This window comes from Microtus ochrogaster, linkage group LG7_11 (genome assembly GCF_000317375.1).
Source record: "Microtus ochrogaster isolate Prairie Vole_2 linkage group LG7_11, MicOch1.0, whole genome shotgun sequence".
Lineage (NCBI taxonomy): Eukaryota > Metazoa > Chordata > Mammalia > Rodentia > Cricetidae > Microtus > Microtus ochrogaster.
In genome coordinates this window covers 22,390,277-22,410,329 of record NC_022032.1, presented here as the reverse complement: position 1 = coordinate 22,410,329, position 20,053 = coordinate 22,390,277, and the positions used below count along the sequence as shown (strand labels likewise).

At 36.7% G+C, this 20,053-nt stretch overlaps 1 protein-coding gene across 5 annotated transcripts in view; it reads left to right on the top strand.

The window, feature by feature from the left end:
- The window catches only part of Tenm3 (teneurin transmembrane protein 3), a 1,721,676-nt gene that overhangs the window by 719,036 nt on the left and 982,587 nt on the right, over window positions 1-20,053 (top strand). For all 5 annotated transcript variants that reach the window (XM_026786916.1, XM_013352002.2, XM_026786915.1 and 2 more), the window contains exon 3: window positions 16,820-16,982. The gene's annotated coding sequence lies outside the window, so the exon portion shown is untranslated. The remainder of the gene's footprint in view (window positions 1-16,819; window positions 16,983-20,053) is intronic.

The following is a 20,053-nucleotide window of genomic DNA, read 5'->3' as shown; positions in this document are numbered from 1 at the left end:
GTTTGTCATCTTGCAAGGACTTTCTCATGAGTTATATTGGTTACCTTCCTTTATGTAGCACAAGGAGAAAAGGGATATCTTTAAAAAATTAAATAAATCCCAGAGAACCTAGACAACAATGAGGACACTAAGAGGGACATACATACATCTAATCTACATGGGAAGTAGAAAGTAGAAAAAGACAAGATCTTCTGAGTAAATTGGGAGCATGGGGACCTTGGGAGAAGATTGAAGAGGGGAGGGGAGAGGCAGGGCGGAGAGCAGAGAAAAATGTAGAGCTCAGTAAAAAATCAATCAAAAAATAATTGAAAAGAGGAAACTAAGCACATTCATAATGCACTTATTCCTCCCCTGAAGCCTTTGTCTCCATTGCCGAGTTACAGTTTTCACACTCAGAGTAGGGCCATAAACACTGAGAGCATAGAAGACATTTCCAGGTGTTAGGAAACACTTCGTTCAAGGCTAGGGGTGTAATTTAGTGGAAAGCCCTTAACTGGCATTCTTTTCCAAGATTCCGGGTTTGATCACCAGCCATTGTGCATGGCCAGGAAGGGGGAGGGGAAGGATGGGGGGGCTGTTGTCTTAAGCACTGGTCTAAAATCCAATCTAACTTGCACAAGAATTCAGTGATGCTTCATCAATCGTTAAAATTAAATCCAAATTCAAAAAAGTAACAACTGTGTAAATGCTTTTGAGTCTCTTTTGAGTCACTCTGACTCTCCCCTTTTGTGATTCAAATCTGGTATTCATTTTCACAAATATGTGTTAAGTGTCTACTGGGTGTTCATATCATGGTTTCATATTCATGCAATCCTTGTGCTGTGTGATAGTCTTTAAAGATCTCTATATCTTAATTTGCTGGATAAATGTGTTCTGAGAACAGCTCTTCAGGAAGTTTTAAAGTGTACATATCTTAAATTTATCATTTAGATTAGATAACTATTTAAGGTTTAGCACATGTATATATGTGTGTATTTCAAGCCAGCTTTTGCCATCTTTTATAAGTACTTTTTGAAAATGAAGAAAACCACTGATAACTAATAACACCTTATATGCCAGTTTTGACACGAGACTGAAAATGAACGTACTGAACAATGAGTTGGCCTCCGTGCTAGCACAATAGTGTTTTTCCATTAACAATCTGAATTTAAGTTGTCATTCTTCAAGATATTTCTAGTTGCTATCATTTTTGTTTACGTACTATGAATCTCATTATTTTGATATATATCACCCTATGCTTTAACTTTTGTGAGGTTTTATTGCTGTAATTTTATCCCCTTTTCTATCATTCGTAGATTGAAAGAATTTATTTAAGGCATTCACATTCAGAACTTTTTAATTGTCTTGGAACATTCATTTAAAATAGTATTTTTGCTCTTTTGATGTTTTTACTATTATTTTGGCTGGTAAACATACATTTAAAACTGTTTAATTTTTTAAAACAAGCATTCAGGAATTTTTAATCTGACAACACTCTTTTGAGTAGTCTCATTAGGAGGGAGTCTTTGCCTCTGAAGAGAATATTTAGATTTTTTAAAGCTATTTTTCCAAAGTCAAATCTGTTAAATAGATCCCATGATTACACTGGACAATCTTATGTTTGAAAAAAAAATGAAGTTGAACCCCAATAAAATTTTATTCTTATGTTTTATTCAAACTGTCTTTAAAAGAAGCATTGGGAGGATATTAAACCTCATCGAAAGGAGGTTACTAGAGGCATAAGCTGGAAGTGAGTTTGATATATCTGGAGGAGAAGATGTGATGACAGAGACTGATCCAAGCACAGAGTATAGGAACCAATCCATGTCAGAGGAAGGGGGAGGGGGAGGTTTCCCTGCTCAACAAACTTCTCCAGTACTTGATCATAGTTGAGTACATGCTAGATTAAAATATGCAAATCCAACTAACCAAAACAAAGACACCAGGATCAGATCAAAAACATCATCAGGAAATCATCAAGGTCCATAAAGTAATGATTAGGTCAAACTCTGCGGGACAACCAGATCGTGCAATGATAATGAACACGATATTGAATTCAGCCCTTGCATTGTCTACCTTGCTTCTTCCTGCAATCAAATGCCTGAAAAGAGTCAACTTGAGGATACTTGCTTGCATTTGAGAGAATATACAACATTGTAGAGGGTAGGCCTGGCAGCAGGAATGGCAGGCAGTGAGTGAGCTCCTTGCATCCATAATCAGAAGCAGGGAGAAGAATGCTACTGCTCAACTTGCTAGATGTGATGGTGTGTGCTTGTAGAATTAGAACTTTGGAATCAGAGATAGGCAGACCCATGGTGTATGGGAGCTAGATAACCAAGACTAAAGAAAACAGTTCAGGCCAATGCGCTCCCCCATCCCTAACCAAAGAAAGCAAATCCACACTTGACCTCTAGTCCACAAGTAAATACACACAAAATAAATATATTACATAATATACCTTAATTCTATGTATTCTGTACTGGTTATCTACTGCACCTACATGAAGCTGTCTTCCCAGGATACCCCGTTAAACAGCTTTGTTTGAGCTATTAAGTCCTCTCCTGATTCCTTCGCCGGATTCCTAAGTTTTCTTTTTTTCATTTTGTACAGCACATTCTCCAATATAGTAAGCAGTATGTTAAGGTTTTAGCTTGTCTACAAACCCTGAAACCCCAGGGTGATAGGAACTAATGAGGGTTTATATTCATATATATAAGGCTAAGAACTAAGTGTCAGTGGGAATATTACTTCATTATTTTCTTGATGGGTGTTTAAGATTTTTTCTCCATGGGCTTCTCATAGTTCAGACTATGACTGTCTGCATTTTGATGGAGAAGAACTGGGCATGACAGACCTTGAAAATTAGAGAAAATGTTATCTCTCCAAAGAACTGTTACCACCTTGAGATAACTCCAGGGAAATGTATGAAGGCTTCTCTTTATCCCTAAAAATATTTACTTACATTCAAGCATGACTTGCATGCTCAATATAAGAAAAGAATTAACAAATATGGTTGTATAAAAAAAAAAACAGACTGAGAATTTGGGAATACCTCTCTAGTGAGGCGCACAGAAAAACTAGGTAGCCTTTATCATGGTATCTTCTAGGGTTTAGAACCCAGCAAACCAGCACAAGATGTTTTTCTCGATCCAGGGCTTTCAAAGACAAAAAAAATTATTTGCTCCTTAATGCCTCCTTGCAGTGTGAATGTATGAATCTACAGCAAGCCAACCCGTCAGATTTCCAGTAAATTAGCAAGCCCTCACTATTACTTACTGGATAGCAATAACCTCTTCTGCATTTTCTCTATCTCTAGGCATCTTCATTCCTGTAAGTGTTCACTAATGTAAGATTTCTCTTTTCCTTTTTGTTTTAGATTACAAATGTTTTATATTGTGATGTTCTATCGAGTTTCTCATTTCTGTATACTTTTAAGTCCCCCAAAGCTCTTTCTTTTCAAAATATATTTTATGGTTAATAACCCACTGCTTTTGTGCATGGATGAAATTCTTAATTTTATTTCTTGGAGGAAACTAATGCATTTTAAATAAAGCTTTGTTTTTTTTTCCTGAACAGTGCCTATTAAATTTAGAGCTTTTGTTTACTTGTTTGTTTTGATCTCTTTCTTTATACTAAAAGCTTCTTTGAATGTCTAATCTTCATTGACTAATTGTTCATACTTAAAAGTTGGAAGCTAAAATACGAAATGGAAATACTTCTCATTAGCTAGTACATGTTGACTTTAAATGTGACCCTAGGGAGATCCGGCGCCTTTGCTGAATTTAGTATCATGCACTTTGGATATTTTTGTTTCTTTAATTTTTTTATTTACTTATTAAAAGATTGTATTATTTTCTTAGGATTGTGTGTGTGTATGAGAGAGAGAGAGAGAGAGAGAGAGAGAGAGAGAGAGTCAGAGAAAGAGATTAGTCAGTCTGTCTTTTTAACGTGAGTTTCTTGAGCCTCAGAGGAGATCAGATCTTCCAATATTAGAAACCATACTGTTTTCTAAATATTTGTTTTTTAAGAATTTCATATATGTAAACAACAAAATACAACCATACTGCTCCTCACCTCCCCATTCCTATATGTGCATGTTTGTGAGTCCATCCCTGAGGCATAACAATCTGGCAGTGGCCACACTACCAGAGAACGATTCTCTCCCCCACCTGGCGTCTATCAGCTATCAATAGCTCCTCAGTTGAGGACAGGCCCTTGTGAACTCCTCCCTGACTGATGCTGGAATTGTGTCTGGCTTTACATGGCTCATGTTTGGTGCAGTTAACCACAGTCAATGTGAGTTCATGAGGTCAGTAGCCATGTCATGTCTAGAAGATAGCTTTCCACACACTCACCCACATCCTCTGTCTGGTCCGTTCTTTCTTCATTCTTCTCTATGACCTCGTGCAACCAGGCTGAAGGATGTGCGGGAGTGTGGTAAAGATGTCCCATTTGGGGCTCAGTCAACTTAGTCACTTATCCTCAGCACTTGGGTCAGAGAGGAGTCTCTGCATCGCCTTCTGCCCATTGCAAACAGAACTTCAGTGAGTGATCCAGAGTTAAGAGCAGCCAAGGTCTGTGGTGTCATTGTAAGGATTAAGAAGGCAATTTGACAACTTGTCCATTTAGCAAAATAACAATAGAAGAGTCCATAATGTGGCCTACGAGCTCTCTAGCCGTGAGCTTTGACCAAGTTTACAGTTCCAGGCATGAATTCGTTCTTGTGAAGCAAGACACAAATCCATTTAGGAAGCCATAGCGGTCAAGTCACACCTTGCCTTTCTGATACTGCACCATGAAAAATCTAGTCCTGGGTAAGATCACTGACGTCTCTTCTCCCTCAGAAACTTACATAGCATGTTTGGGAAGCATGAAAGTTCCTAATTTATAAATTACGGCAATTTTAAATTAAAGCATTTGAGAAATGAAACTAAGAAATTCATAAACTCATGTCTTTTCTGTATGATTCTCAAACTTGTAAGCATTAAGATATACATGTTATGTATGCACACACACACACACACACACACAAGCCACATACACTTATAAAAAGAACTGTGCTATTTGATTGAACAACATCTGTATGGTCAGAGAACTTCACCAACAGACAAAGCTCAGAAAATGGGTTGTATGTGAGGTTTGAGTCAGTTCCCTGGCCCATCTGTGACCTTTTTATGGCTGTTTCTGTCCTCAGAGGAAAAACATTTCCTGAGAAAACTGTATTCCAAGGGAAAAATCCAAAGTTTGAGACACAGTGATTATTAACATTCCATCAGGCTGGCTCACCCACATATTTGGCTACACTACATAAACATATATGTGGTGTGTGTGTATGTGTGAGTGTGAGCACAAACATGCATGTATGTATTTTCAGATTCTCATGTTATTGGAAGTCAACTGACAAAGGCAAACTAATCTACAGGCTTAATAGCTAACCCTCATGTTAAAAATCAAGGAATTTCTATGACTTAATTTGATAGGAGACACTTGATTTGATGTTAAAATCTAGTAAATAAGACACTGAGTGAAAATCACAAGTTTTCCCTCCCAAATTAGATAAGTCTGATAATCTTCATGTGATTAACAATATGATAGCAGCTAAAGTTTGTATATTCTTATGTTTTCAATTTTAACCTAGATATAAAAAATATGACAATATTAAGTTGAAAAGAAAAGTAATTAATTCCATCTGATACTTATTTGTGTCTGTACTGACCACAATAAAACATTATTATTATTTGCTTACATAATTTCTAAATGACCATAAATGGTTCATATGCAAGATACATTATTAAGTTGGTGTTTTTAAATATAGCATTTTAATTATTTAATAAATGCAAATTTATTCACCATCACAATAAAATGTATTTATGATGTTTTAAATATCCGTAAGACACAAATAATTCTACACAATAAACTCTATATAAATCCTTCAGGAGAGCCATTCTGTTATTTTAATAGAGGATAACAAAGGTACATATGGGGCATTAAGGAATGCAAGGAAGCTCTACATACAGCTATAATTATGAGAACAATGCAAAATTACATCACATCAACCTCAAAAATGCTAATGTAATTTCTGGAGGAGATGATATTTGGTCTGGACCTCAACAGATCATGAACGACCATAGAAGCCATGAAACAGTGGAAGACAAGTGACGTAATGTCATCTACCTATGCTTCTCATTGTATCCCTGAAAAGAAATGTCACAGTGTTTGCTCTGTTCACCTCCGTTCTCCCTCTGAAGAACAAGGGAAAGCAAGAGCAGAAGCCCCGCTAACATGAAGGGACTCCAGAACATGAAAGCCCAGGATAAACTCTTCAGAGGGATCTGAAAGCGCTACCAGGTTGTTTTGTTTGTTCTGCCTCCCAGAGAAGCTTTTGTAGTCCCACCATGAACAGATGTATTAGAGAAAAGGTTAAGTTACATTACAAAGAAAGCCCGTGAACAATCTGTTAAATAAAACAGGATGAGTTCCTCTTTGATGTGGCAGTGTAACTAGTCTGGGCTAGCAGGGGGCATCATCTCCACTGGGTGCTTCAGGGAACCGATATCCCTATCTGGCTATGCTACTCCGTACATGTTATTAACATCCTCTTGGTCAGATAAGCCACTACTATATCCATCTCCCATGCAATGGAAATACTGGAAAACTCAAGATGATAGAGAAAAACTTACGTTCTTTCTGATCCAATCAAATGCATGGCCACTCTACATCCAGAAAAGGTTAGAAAATTCTTCCCTAGATAGATTCATGCCTGCAGGAAGAAATTGAAACAGATGGAAGGAAACTCCCATTCTGACACAATAAACTTCCATTGTTTAATATGTATAGTTTCTCTGGAGTTAGAAGAAATTTGTCTTCGTACCTATATTACTTAATACATTCTAACTAACATAATCAATATAGAGAATCCCATGCTGTGATTACAGGATAAAATTCAAAGAAGTCTCTAGAATGACTTGTACGTGAAGCTAACAGAGCTCTCAAAATTAAGTCGTGTGGTTGAAGCTTTGCAGACCCCAAGGAGAAAATATGACTCACACTTTTTATGTGTTTGGGACCATAAGCTCTGTGACCCTCATATGTTCTTGACAGCCCTTCGGCATCAGTTTACAGTATGCAAAGATGGGGATTTCAGAAGATAACATAAAGATTATAAGAATCCTGTTTGACATTATGAATTGTATACCACCCAGATAAAACCACGTTTTTGATATACATTATCACTGTTCAGGTCATTTTTGTAGAACTGATTTATGTCACATCTACAGTGTATAGTCTGTTGATCCTTTTGAACATCACATCTATTTTATAAAGAAGCAAAAAATGAATATTGTAAAAGATATATTTATAAAAGTAGCATAAGTAAATATTTGTAAAGCTATTATTAGTTAATGAAATGGGCTAAAGAATTCTGGATTTAGAAACCCCTGATGAGCCGAGCGGTGGTGGTGCACACCTTTAATCCCAGCACTCTGGAGGCAGAGGCAGGTGGATCTCTGTGAGTTCGAGACCAGCCTGGTCTACAAGAGCTAGTTCAAGGACAGGCTCCAAAACCACAGAGAAACCCTGTCTAGAAAATAAAAAAATACAAATATGGATATTTTTAATTGGTTAATAATAAGCCTCTGTTGCTAGTCTAAGATCTTGCTTTTTATAAATGATTTACCTCGTGTGAACAGTCAAATAATTGACGGCATGTCTCGAAAAACCAAGAAAAAAAAAAGAAACCCCTGTTGAATTTTAATATTAGTGAAGGTTCTTTGTAAGGTGTGAATAATCATTGTTTAATAAACCAGTGTATTTAATAAAGTTTCATTTATTCAATAAGAATTTATTCAGTGACTATATAAGGTAATGGGTTCTTAATTTAATATGTTAGATTCATATGGCTTTTGTAACAGTAATTTTTTTATGTATCCCAAAGTCAAATGACTAAAACAACAATCCCTTTCTTGAATATACAAATATAAAAAGAAATGAAGGAACTTCATGCTATATGTCAACAAAGAAGCAAAGAGACAAATGTTTATTTTTATGAATAAGTTTTGCTCTGAAAATGGTTGTTCCGCTGGTTTTACCACCTTGGGCGCCAGAGTGAGCTCTGTAACTCAGAGTATAGAAGATTAATGAGATATGGTCAGGCTGTATTTTATTTATATATCAATCTCAAACTTACATAAAAACCTCAAAGGCAGAAAGAATCTAAAATTAAATGGGAAAGGAAAAGAGAATATGCGTCCAAGAAAAAAAATACTCTGTATATATTTTGCTTATCGGGCACAAAATTAGTTGTCAAATCTTTCCTTAATCTTTCAATCTGTTTTAATTACAATCTGAAGCAGGAAATCCAATGTCAGTGGTGACTGAGAATTGTCTGGATAGGTGCTGGGAGATGGTAGGGCTGGAAGAACAGATAAGATCCGTATGAGAAAAGGAGTATGCTAATAGGCCATGACAAAAAAAATCCCGAGAAGAAAATATTGTTCTTTTATTAAAAAACATTTTTTAATTAATTTTTTGGGAATTTCACATCATGAACCCCGGTCCTGATCATTTCCCATTCCCTCCATATCTGCTCCTCATCCCCTTAGTGTTCTTTCACAAAAGAAAATAAAAAATACATTAATTCAAAACAAAAAAACAAACAACACCAACTACAAAAAAGACCCACTTTGCTCCTCCACCTTTCCTGCCTCCCCAACATCTCTTCTATCGTCTTAGTGGCAGTATGAGCTCTGGTGTGTCGTGAAGCTTACATTTTCGTCCACTCTGCTTTACTTGCAAATGTTTATTGCAATGAGTTGTTGGTCTGGTTCAAGATCTCTGGCTTCTGGAATAGCTACCTGATCCTCACTGGACCCTCACTGAAGCTCCTCCCAGATATCCTGCTTCCCGGGCTTTGAGTTGGCCCACCCAACATCTACCCAATCTGTGACCTGCCAGAGTGCATGAAGGGACTGGTTCTGTGGAACCACAGCAGCAAAATCTCCATAAATCGGTGAAAACGGTGTTCGGAAGCCATGCAGTAAAAAGAGAATGCTTCACTCCCTCCCTCGCCACTGGATATTTGGAGAAGTCTTATAAACTTTCAATTCAGATTATCTTTTTTATTTCTCATGTCCATTGCTAAATATACAGAAGTGTGTGTAACCCTGTGTTCTGAAGATTGCAAACACAATAGGAATTAATGTAATGGTGATTAAATGGCTAAGTAGCAGGAAATTTGAAATTCTGCTTACCCAAAATATCCTTTTCATAAATCAGATAATGTTGTAATCAGCAGAGATACCAACTTTACATAATTATCAATTGTGTTTGCTTTCAGAAGAGCTTTCCGTTAGAGATTTGCATGATATTTGCATTTGTACCATTGCTCTGTCACTGTGTTCTAATTAATGGGAAATTGGATAGCAACTCAAGATAAGAGGGTCAAAAAGAATGGAAAGGCTCTCTAGCTACTTTGGTGTGGAAGGGATTATTTAGAGGTGGGGATGAGTGGGAGAGGGTAGGCATAGAACAGGCAAGCGAATGGAGTGATTAATTGGCTCAAAAACAAAACAGAACACATGCAGCATCTTAAGAACCACCGAATTACTTTCCAACCATTTGCAGACGATTGTATAGACGCTAATTTATTTCCAGCAGATAATTTTTGTATATAAGGAGAATTAGAAAGTCAGCAAGCCCCATTGTTGGTCTATCCATTATTTATTGGAAAGGAAATGAGGAAGGAGAATGGACACAAATTGGAATTGCCTCACTGTTCTGAGAGTACTCTAAAGTGTTGTGATTTTATATGGCCTGAGATGCCCACAAAGACTGGGAGTTGCCTTGCTGTCCTTAGACCTCTGGAATCAAAATAATCACATAAGAATTTCTTTGAATTAAGGTTGTTTCCATAGAGCAAAGTGAACTTTCATTGTTCCTTGGTTTTTGATAAATAAATAGAAGCAAATGTAAATAGATATAAATGTGATTACATCTAATCACCTGAAAGGGGTTTAGGACAAAATATCAACTTCAAAATCGAGTTACTTAAGGGAAGGGAGCAGAGAAAAATGTATAGCGCAAATAAAAAATTAAAATAATAATAACAATAATAATAATAATAAAATGGAGTTACTTTTCAAGATCTTTTGATAACCAGTATAGGAATGTCTTTAAAAGAATTGGTAAGTGTTTGCATCTTGGTGACCCCTTAGGTTCCTGACCAGTGTTATTTTTCTGGGATCAGGTTATTAAACAAAGCATAATTAATCTTACAAGAGAGTCAATGTAAGTTCTGAATTCAAGCATAGTCTTAGCCTCTCCTATGATTTTGATCCATTGGCCAGTATCAAAAACGCTCCCTAATTGTCTTTTATGCGTGCTCACTGCTCTTAATCTCAGGTTCCCACCGTCAGCTCAGTCTGTGGAAGGTTGAGTATCTTATGGCTCATGGTGTTGGCGAGGGAGGAAACTTCAGATTTGGCATCAAGGAAATTAGAGATCTTTCAGGCGCTCACAGTCCCTGCTAAAGAGTGATGTTGAGAATTTGATTCTTACCCCATGTTCCTGAGATTGTGCTTGAGTGATTATCCAAAACTTCTTACCAAGGAACTCGGCCATTATGCATTTAAAAATTCAAAACCAATTAAATACTAATATGCTGAGGTTCACATCTTTGGAAGAAAACGCCCTTTGTTTGTTATTTGAAAGCCGCCATTCTATTTCGTTACTGTAGCAGTTCCCAGCAGGCATCTTCACCCAGATTTAATTATTAAGCCATAAATGTATCTTTGAAATTTCCTCTTTAAACTGAATGCCTGGGAGTAATTTAGAATTGCTTTTTCCTTCATCTTACATGTCAAATCAGACTTCAGTGAAAATATATACAGTCTAACATTCGAGGAAAGTGAACACCCATGGACAGAGAGTAGTATCAGTATGTCATTAAAATGGGTAGTTATGGGAACAGACTAGGTAAAAATGCCCTGAGATCTTTGATAAGAGCTCTCTATATCTAGTAAAAATAAAAGTTTGATGAGGAGAGTCTCCTCATCCGGTTTGCGTATTTCTTCCTGTTTTCTGAATACAACGTGGTGCTTGCTACTTGTGAAGGGGGTCCAATCAAAGTTCACGGAGGAAATAGAAGTGTCAGTCCCTAGAACTCTCTTCCACCCCATCATCACATGACTGTTATTATTAACGATGGAAAACATTCCAGAGTTTCCTACCTGGCATAATGGTCATTGTTCTTTCTCTTGCTATGACCAAGTACCCTGGCGAAAATGTGACTAACAGGAGAAAGGTTTTGTTTTGGCTGACAGTCCAGGATAGATAGTGTGTCTGTCTTGTCGGCAGGAACTTGAGGTCATACTTTGTCCACAGTTAGATAGAGAGATAGATGGCTTTGCAAAGATAACTTACTCTTTTCTTAAGCGATCAATAATCCTTGTCCACCCACATAGCTGGATCATCCTACCTCATTTTTTTTATTGCCCTGGCAATACTGAAGCGTGCATGAAAAGACTGTATATGGCAGTTTTGTTAAACTTATCTATATTTGGTTTCATGGCCTAAGTTGATAAGGATAGCTGACCAGGCCTTTCTCAAGAGGGCGCCAGATCTCATTACAGATGGTTGGGAGCTACCATGTGGTTGCTGGGAATTGAACTCAGGACCTTTGGAAGAGCAGGCAGTGCTCTTAACTGAGGAGCTATCTCTCCAGCCCAGTTAAACTAGCTAAAATAATCCTCTACAACAAGCTCACAGTCCCATCTCCCTAGAGACACTATAGTTCATCAAGTTGACAGTTGAGATTAACTGTCATTAAATATATATCCATGAATATTTGCATACCTATATAGTGGGAGGCCCCTTGTTGGTTCCCAGCTGCTCAGCCCCGAACTAATAACACAGAAACTGTATTAATTAAATCACTGCTTGAACCATTAGCTTCAGCTTCTTATTGCCTAACTCTTATATTAATCTAACCCATTTCTATTAATCTGTATATCACCACCTGGCTGTGGTTTACTTGATAAAGTTCTGGTGTCTGTCTACAGCAGGGCTACATGGCATCTCCCTGACTCCACCTCCTTTCTCCCAGCATTCAGCCTAGTCCTCCCCACCCAGCACTTTCTGTCTTACTCTGCTATAGGCTCAGAGCAATCCTTTAATAACCAATCAATGGTAATCACAACATACAGAGGGAAATCACACATCATACCTATGTATACATACAATCAGATATTTGTTGTAAAGCTGATATCAATTATAAAATGTGTTGTCAAAGAAATTCATATTTTACATTAAAAAAGAGCCGGTTAAACAAGGCCTTCAGCCATTAAGATTTTTCAGAGTGATGAAAATATTTGTTTACATTCCTTCTCCCTCTTCTTTGGAATTAAGGAAAATAAAAAAGTAAGTGTACCTTCCTGTTGAGAGAGTGAGAGAAAACATCAGAGAATAACGAAAAGATATCTATTTAAAATCTCCTATGTATAGTTTCTACAGGAACTTCAAAGAAATAGCCCCATAAAGGCTAATCTTTTTAAATGTCATGACATTAACAAGATTATTTGGAAATATTGAGTATTTGTTAATATTAAAATGTTCCCGCTTTCTGTCCTTTAAAGGAAACCATTTAAACTAATAAAGATACAATTAACAAGCATAGAGAACATATGCACATATAAAATTACAGGGAAGTGTAAAATGCTCGTTACATAAAACAATCATGTTTTCTTAAAGAAATGGGGGTTTTCCTACTCTTCTTTCACTATTGTTACTTCATTGTTAAAGTGCATGGTAGTGGTACTCCTGGCAACTACAAATAAAGAATTCCTGTTTGATTTTGAAATTGACATTACTGCATGTCCTAAAGAGAACTCATGATTCATGTGCTATTCTCATTGTCATGAAGTGACAGAATAATTAAAGCAGAGCGATCTGGTACTTGCACCACAACACAAGGAAGTAGTACTTGACAACACTTACACAGCCCAGCATCCACAAAACTTAAGGAGTGATCTCCCCCCGAATAATTTAAATGTCATAAAAGTCACTGGAAGCTGACTGCTTCTCCCCTGTCAAAATTGGGAAAAGGTTTGAAAAATATGAAACTCACCACAATTCAGATATGAACACCAGGCTAAATCATCATTTATTTATTATTCTGTCTTATAAACACATGGAAGCAGAAAACCTCCAGGCTCATGTACAATAAAATATCTCAGCATTAAAACTAAATAATAAAATGTCAAGGATAAAAGACTGATAACCCACCCAGACATCTTGCCTATATGGTCTAAGAAAAAAAAAGAAATTTATCTAAACAATAGACAACAAAGCCATAAAACAGCATAGTTCTCCAACTCTACACATACTAAATCAGTGGTTTTCAACCTGTGGGTCATGAACCTTTGAGGAGGGGGGGAGTGTTGATCAACCGCTTCACAGGAATTGCATATCAGATATTATAATTAATAATGGTAGCAACACTGTAGCTATGAAATAGCAACAAAAGAATTTTATGGTTGGGGGTTCACCACAACATGAGGGGCTGTATTAATGGGGTCACAGCATTACAAAGGTTCAGAACTACTGTCCTAGGAGGTGGTGGAGTAAGGTTGGCTTTGCTTTTACAGGACTGAATTGGTGCTTTTAAATCTGTTGTATAGGATCACATCAAGAGAAATAGTCTCTAATAATACTTTTCACTCTTACCATTCAGACACATGAAATAAATCCTCATTTAGTGTTTTCGTTTAAAAGCTCTTTCAACTCAAAATCGGTGGTATTTAATCCGCATGTGCTTCTGAACTCAAAGTTTTAACTTAAGGTCTGTATAGTCTTTTTTTCCCTCTCACAGACAGTCTAATGAGGAATTTCTCTTCCTTCCAATGTAATTTCTCAGGAAAAGTAAAGGAGGTCAGACAATGAGCCTACTCTTTCCCATTTAATCACCACTGCTAAGACAGCATAGAACTGGGTCATTTTACCTACAGCTTCATTACGGCTTGCCTTTGGATACGAGTCCCATGAGCTTAAAACATGTGATAAATTAATAAATACTAGCCTGGCGAGTTTCAGTGAATGAAATAACTATGTGTTCAAAACATGCACTTGTCTACGTGATGAAAACTATTAGGCTTCTAAAGTCGCACAGCTAGGTGTAGATGCATATGCCCAAATATCATTAAAAATAATCCTGTCTATGGTGCTCTATTTAAAATCATGAGAAAAACCCAACAGCCTTAAAGAAATTATGTTAATCCCCTATCATATATATTAAATCAGGGCAATGATGAGTTCTGGTCTTTCATTGGTCACCCATCTCCAGACAGACCAAAGTATCCTCCTTAAAATACCATGTTGCTATGGTGAACAATACCAGAGCCATTCACAAAACTTTGTATGGTTACATTGCCCCTCTTAGAATTTAAACGGGATCTCTGCTCTAGCAGAACTTCCCAAACGTTCAGATAAAACCATTGCCAAGGTGGGTGAGGAGACCCATGCCTGTATCCCAGTGCCGGGGGACCGAGGCCAAACAATCAGGCTTTGGAAGACAGCCTGGACTATAGGAGAACTTCCCTAAGAACCCAAACAAAACAAAAGAAGAAATCAAAAAAACGTCAGGTTCCTATAGGCATACAAGAAATTTTCATTCAGAGAAAGGTTTCTTTACCCCTAAACACTAAAATTTGGTTCTTAATAAGGATCAAGAAAATTCTTATATTTGACTAAAATCATTTTTTTTTTAAAAAAAAAAATGCACCGCCCAATCTGACATGTACTTGTTCGGTTGAGTTCTTTCTCCATATATGTGGGAAATGTGAACTGATAAGGGGCACACAGGAGTAGGTACAGCTAATGTCACTGGAAAGAGCGAGCCTGCAGTACACAAGGTGAAATTTAAGTATTTTAAGGCAAAAGAGGAGTTGGTATCATATTTCTTTAAAAAAAATCGAGCAAATATTTGTTAATAATATTTAACAAGATAACAATATTAAAATCATAATTTAAATATTGCCTGGAAAAAATCCTGTGGTCAACAAATCACACATAATATCCAGATGCCCTACCGAACATTAGACATCCTTAAACACAATATGTTCAAGAGATTGTTTGACTTATAATATTCTCTGGGCTTATGTGGAAATAAAAACATGCATCTGAGGACACAATCATGGTCTTCCAACGCAGGGTGCCATATTATGTAAATGAATCATGCACACAGGATTGGTATAGCCCACACAATTGCCAACCTGTGTCTGGGGAGTGCTACTGTACGGATTGGGCAATAAACATTATGCACACAGCAAATGAGGCAAAGTAGCTGGGAAACTCTGTGAGGAGGAAAGCGCTGAGGAAGGATTATAAAATATCTTTATGAACATTAACATAAATGAGGAGATACCGTTTGCTAGCCTTTATTCTCCTGACAAATTGTCTTCACGGTGCGGCTTCCATTGCCTCCTCTCATTTAGGCACACCCTGCGCGAGCCATCTACCTGTAAAATCTATAGCTTCTTTTGTCAGGGTCGTTGTTGTTATGCGATATATGTCAGGGATGCTCGTCACTGGTAAATTTATAGTGCATACAGTAACGGGCTCTCCTAAACACCGTCTCTTAAAAAAAAATAAAACGTAAGATACAGGTAATGATAGGCACAAGAAAACCTCTTTCTGGTCTTTGGAGCAGAGAGAAGAGCTTTCTTTGATTTCTATGTCATCTCTGAATCACACCAGTCGTGTTTATTAGAAATTCTTCATGTTATAGATCACTTATTTGGAGATCAGTGTGATCAGGTTTATATTTCTCTATTATCTGTAACCTTTCCAAAAAAGCAGAAATAGTACACTGATAATATTAAAACAAATTTCATATTTATGCTTTTTTGGTATTTATTATTTGGAATTTTTAAATTTTAGAGCTTACAAATTATGACCTAGGCTATATTGCCAATGTTTCTGATATTTTTTCTTTGATTTCGGCAGTTTTGTTTTTTCCCCCTTGTTTCATGAAAACCCCTTTGTTTTTATTTTTCAGAGCATGTGCTCTGATCCCCCCTCTAAGTATGGAGGGGGAAGGGTTAATAGCTATTAGGAGGTAGCTTCCCCTTCTAGAATCCGAACTAGCTTTTAAAATTTGTTTTCCCTCCCTGAATTTATAAATATTTTAATCAATAATGTATCTATTATTTCCCAAGTGAGCCCTAAGGAGTATGTTTGATGGCTTCACACAAGCCATTCCAGGAGAATAGACTCTCTCGAGCAGCTGACAACAGTGAGTGTAGCTTGTTTTCCCCTCTCCCGAGTCCCCGGATTTTTAGGTTAGCAAGCAAAGGTACACTCATTCCATCACTGGACCAATGAAATTGATGTGCTTTGCAAGTTCCCTCCCTCCCTTCTGCTGAACTTGCACTGTGTTGTCCAGTGCATATTCCATGCGAAGCCAGCCTCGAACAAAAGGCAGTCATCAGAGGAAAACACAGTCTGCCCTCCACATCAGAATTACACTTGATCAGCATCAACTCTGCATCAGTAATTGGACAGGGGCACAATAATGATGTTGTAATGATGTTGGCAATGGAACAACAGAGTCAGACTTCAGTGATTCCCATAGAGATAGAGGGACTGTCCAAGGTAGAAACCCGCGCTTGGGATGAACTCTTCTCTTCTCATCATGCCGCAGATGGCTAAGAACCTTTGCTCTTGGTATTGTTTGGAATATCCCCTTCCAGTTGTTGCCTCTCGTTCCAACTAAAGAGCTATACTTGCTTTCATATATGACATCCTTGCTTTTTAAAAATCTAATTAAAACTTTCCTTTTGGTCCTTAGGTAGAAAGGTGGCTCTGCTGAGATGGGTTCTTAATTAATGCACTGAGAGCCTGCGAGTCCCACCTCTCAACAGGAATGATTGACGTCCAAGGATACATAAATTACACTAATTGAGCTCTGCCTCTATGTAGGCTTTCCACAGCCAACTCATCAGAGAAGCTAGGTGAGTAGACCAGCATAAAAAGTTACTCAATATGTCCTATGCTTTCCCAAAGGGTGGAGAAGGAACTTTCCAGGGCGTTGCACATTTATTAACACAGAAGGCAGTTCTTTTCTTCAGTTTTAAGATGTAGGTTTTGTGTTGTTTTTTTTTAATTATAAAAATTAACATTTTAACATAAGCATTTAAATTTGAATAATCACTTTCTCCTTACACGTTCCGTGCAGCAAGACTTGCAAGCCAATTACAGTATGTAAAAAAAAAAAATCACTTGGCAACATTTGTTGGTATTAAATTGTGTTGCATAGCAACCGGTGCATATGCTAGGCAGAGATTGTTTGAAATCAAATCCAATCTTGGTCCTAGAATTTAGTTTTTAGAAATTTACATAGTTGTAAATACACCTAATCCACGGTTTTAGTCGGTGATGATATTAAAATGTTTCCCTCATATTTATTTCATCTTGAAAAAAATGGACAGATATAGTAAGGCTCCTACTCGCCTGAAATCTAATTAAACTATTTGCAAGAATCTAGAATCTTAATAATCTAAAGTAAAATTCATAGATTAAGCCTATTTGCTTTAGATGAAGATATTGAACTACCTTAGACTATAAGACATTAAATTATTTCTTTATTATTTATTATCTAAATTATTTCTAAAATATATATGCTACTCAAAAATATAAATAATTCACTGCATAAAAATTTTAAAGAAAAAAAAGGAAAACAATATAAAGGAATGAATATAAATAAGGTACTATACTTAAATAAATATCAGTATAAAAACTAGCAATAAAGGAAATATTCAAACTTTGGAGACTATATCTAAATACCCAGGAATTAGACAAAAGTATATGAAAAACAGAGAAGGAAATAAAAGCAGATCCATGAAATGTTTAGGGAACTGCTGTGAAATAGGAACAAGAAATGAAAGGCTTCTTCTAGAATCTGGTGATCCACAAACACTAGAAGTGTATGTGCCTCTGTCACATCTCTCTGTAATGTGCCCCACTACATTTTGCTGTACCTCGTCTTTCAAGAAAAACATGGAGTCCCACTTCAGATAACTCCATAAAATGGCCAAGTTTTCTACACAAAAATTCATCACTACCTGTGAGAAAAATCAGAAGTGAAAATTAAGAAATATCAACAATGTTATCATAACTCAATAACATGGTACAAAACAAAACAAAACAAACAAACAAACAAACAGCCAAAACCCATAAACTGCTTTTACCATCAGGAACATCTCACAGTGGCTAAAACAAGAGGGGGTATAAAGAGGATGATTGTGCCTGAAAGACTTTTTATAAGTTAATGGCTAATAGTATCCAGATATTATGTATCAAGGCACTGAGACTTGCACAATGTAACATTGCTGTTCAAACATTATTTCCCTGTAACTGAGCAGGAAGCCTATGCCTCCTAAGGCTAGTGTTTACTTTCCTGTTCTGTAATTGTATGTTCATAACATCCCTTCATTCCAGATTATAGTCTAAGCAACGTGTGATGCTTAAAGTGGTTCTCTATGAAATTATACATGAAATGACTCAAATCCCTCAAGAATTTGTGTATTGGATAATTATGAAATGGTGCTATAACAGTGTGTGCCATTAGTCTCATATCCCTAGAAATATTTATTAGTAGAAAAAGTAGTCATATGTTCCAAACCTTGGTAGATAATTCTATTTGAATTCAATTATTTTTAATTTGGTTAACAAAAAACGTAAGGCATTTGCAATACTACATTGATGATACCCTTGGATAAAGGTATATAAAATGTACTCAAAGGGTATTAACTTTTTCTCTCTATGTGCGGGGTGATTACAGTGCTGATGTCTGACAGAAAGCTATAAGTCATTACCAAATGAAGCCCAGTCAGCACTCCGATGAGCAGGGGCCACCTTGCCTCAAATGAAACCATTAACGTAATAGCCTATCACTCAAGGTAATAAAATCAGCTATTGCTAGCCTCTGCTTTAGAACATGGTCCACCACATCTAAGTTCCCAGCTGCTGCATCTAAGTTCACAGTCACATGGTGAACATAGGGAGATGTGCATCGAGCTGCTCCAGGCACACACAATACAATGAAACCTCCATACAGTCTTCTCTAAAGTCCAAACAGAATTATTCGGTGCTTGGTGCTCTGGTATTACTGGTATGATTTTATTAGGCATCCTACTTTTTCATTTATAGTTTCTTGAGATGTGGGGCAGCCCATCTGAGTAATTTATTAATGTACAACTACTATTTGATCTCTGCATTCATTACTAAATTGTGATTTTTTTAAATTGTGTGAATTTATTTTTAAATATTCATTAACATTTTTAAGGAAACATATGAAGGAAAAAGCAACAAATACCCTATAATGACCTCTTCTTATTATTGCCTACTGTTATCATTTTAATTTGTGAAATGAAATGATTTTCATGGTTAGATACTCACAAATGTTTCTTTACTCAAAAAGAGATACAAGTTATATAATTTCATAATTTCCATAGAAATTTATATGCCATTAAATATCTATATTTCATGTATGTGCTAACAAACAAATATTAATGAGGATTTCATTATTAATTGAGCTAAATTGTGACTTTCTAGTTCTCGTGGGGTTGACCTCCTAGTGGGGAGAAACAGGCCAAAACAGAGTAAATAAATGTGTGTGTGTATGTGTGTGCACACATGCACATACGTGAATGCACACATTCATGAGCGTGTGTGGGTGTATTTGTAAAGATGGAATACGCTGATAAGTACAACTGGAAAAGTGAAACAGAAGAACTGATTACAGGTCCTTCTATAAATTAGAAAGTAATGTTTGAGGTAAGGCTTGAATGAGCTTGAGGAAGGAGCCCTATAGCAATCTGTGGAAGATTTCTGTTCCTAGCAGAAAGGAGAGTACGTGTACATGTACTTCTCTTTAGCATGGACAGGAAAACAAGAGGAAGTCAGGCTAGCACACACCACTGCCACAGTGTCTTGTCTATATAGAAGGGATGTTTATAGATGCCGTTCTCAAGATGAGTGATCAGAGGATTGGAGAACAGATATGATCTGCTGCATATTTTAA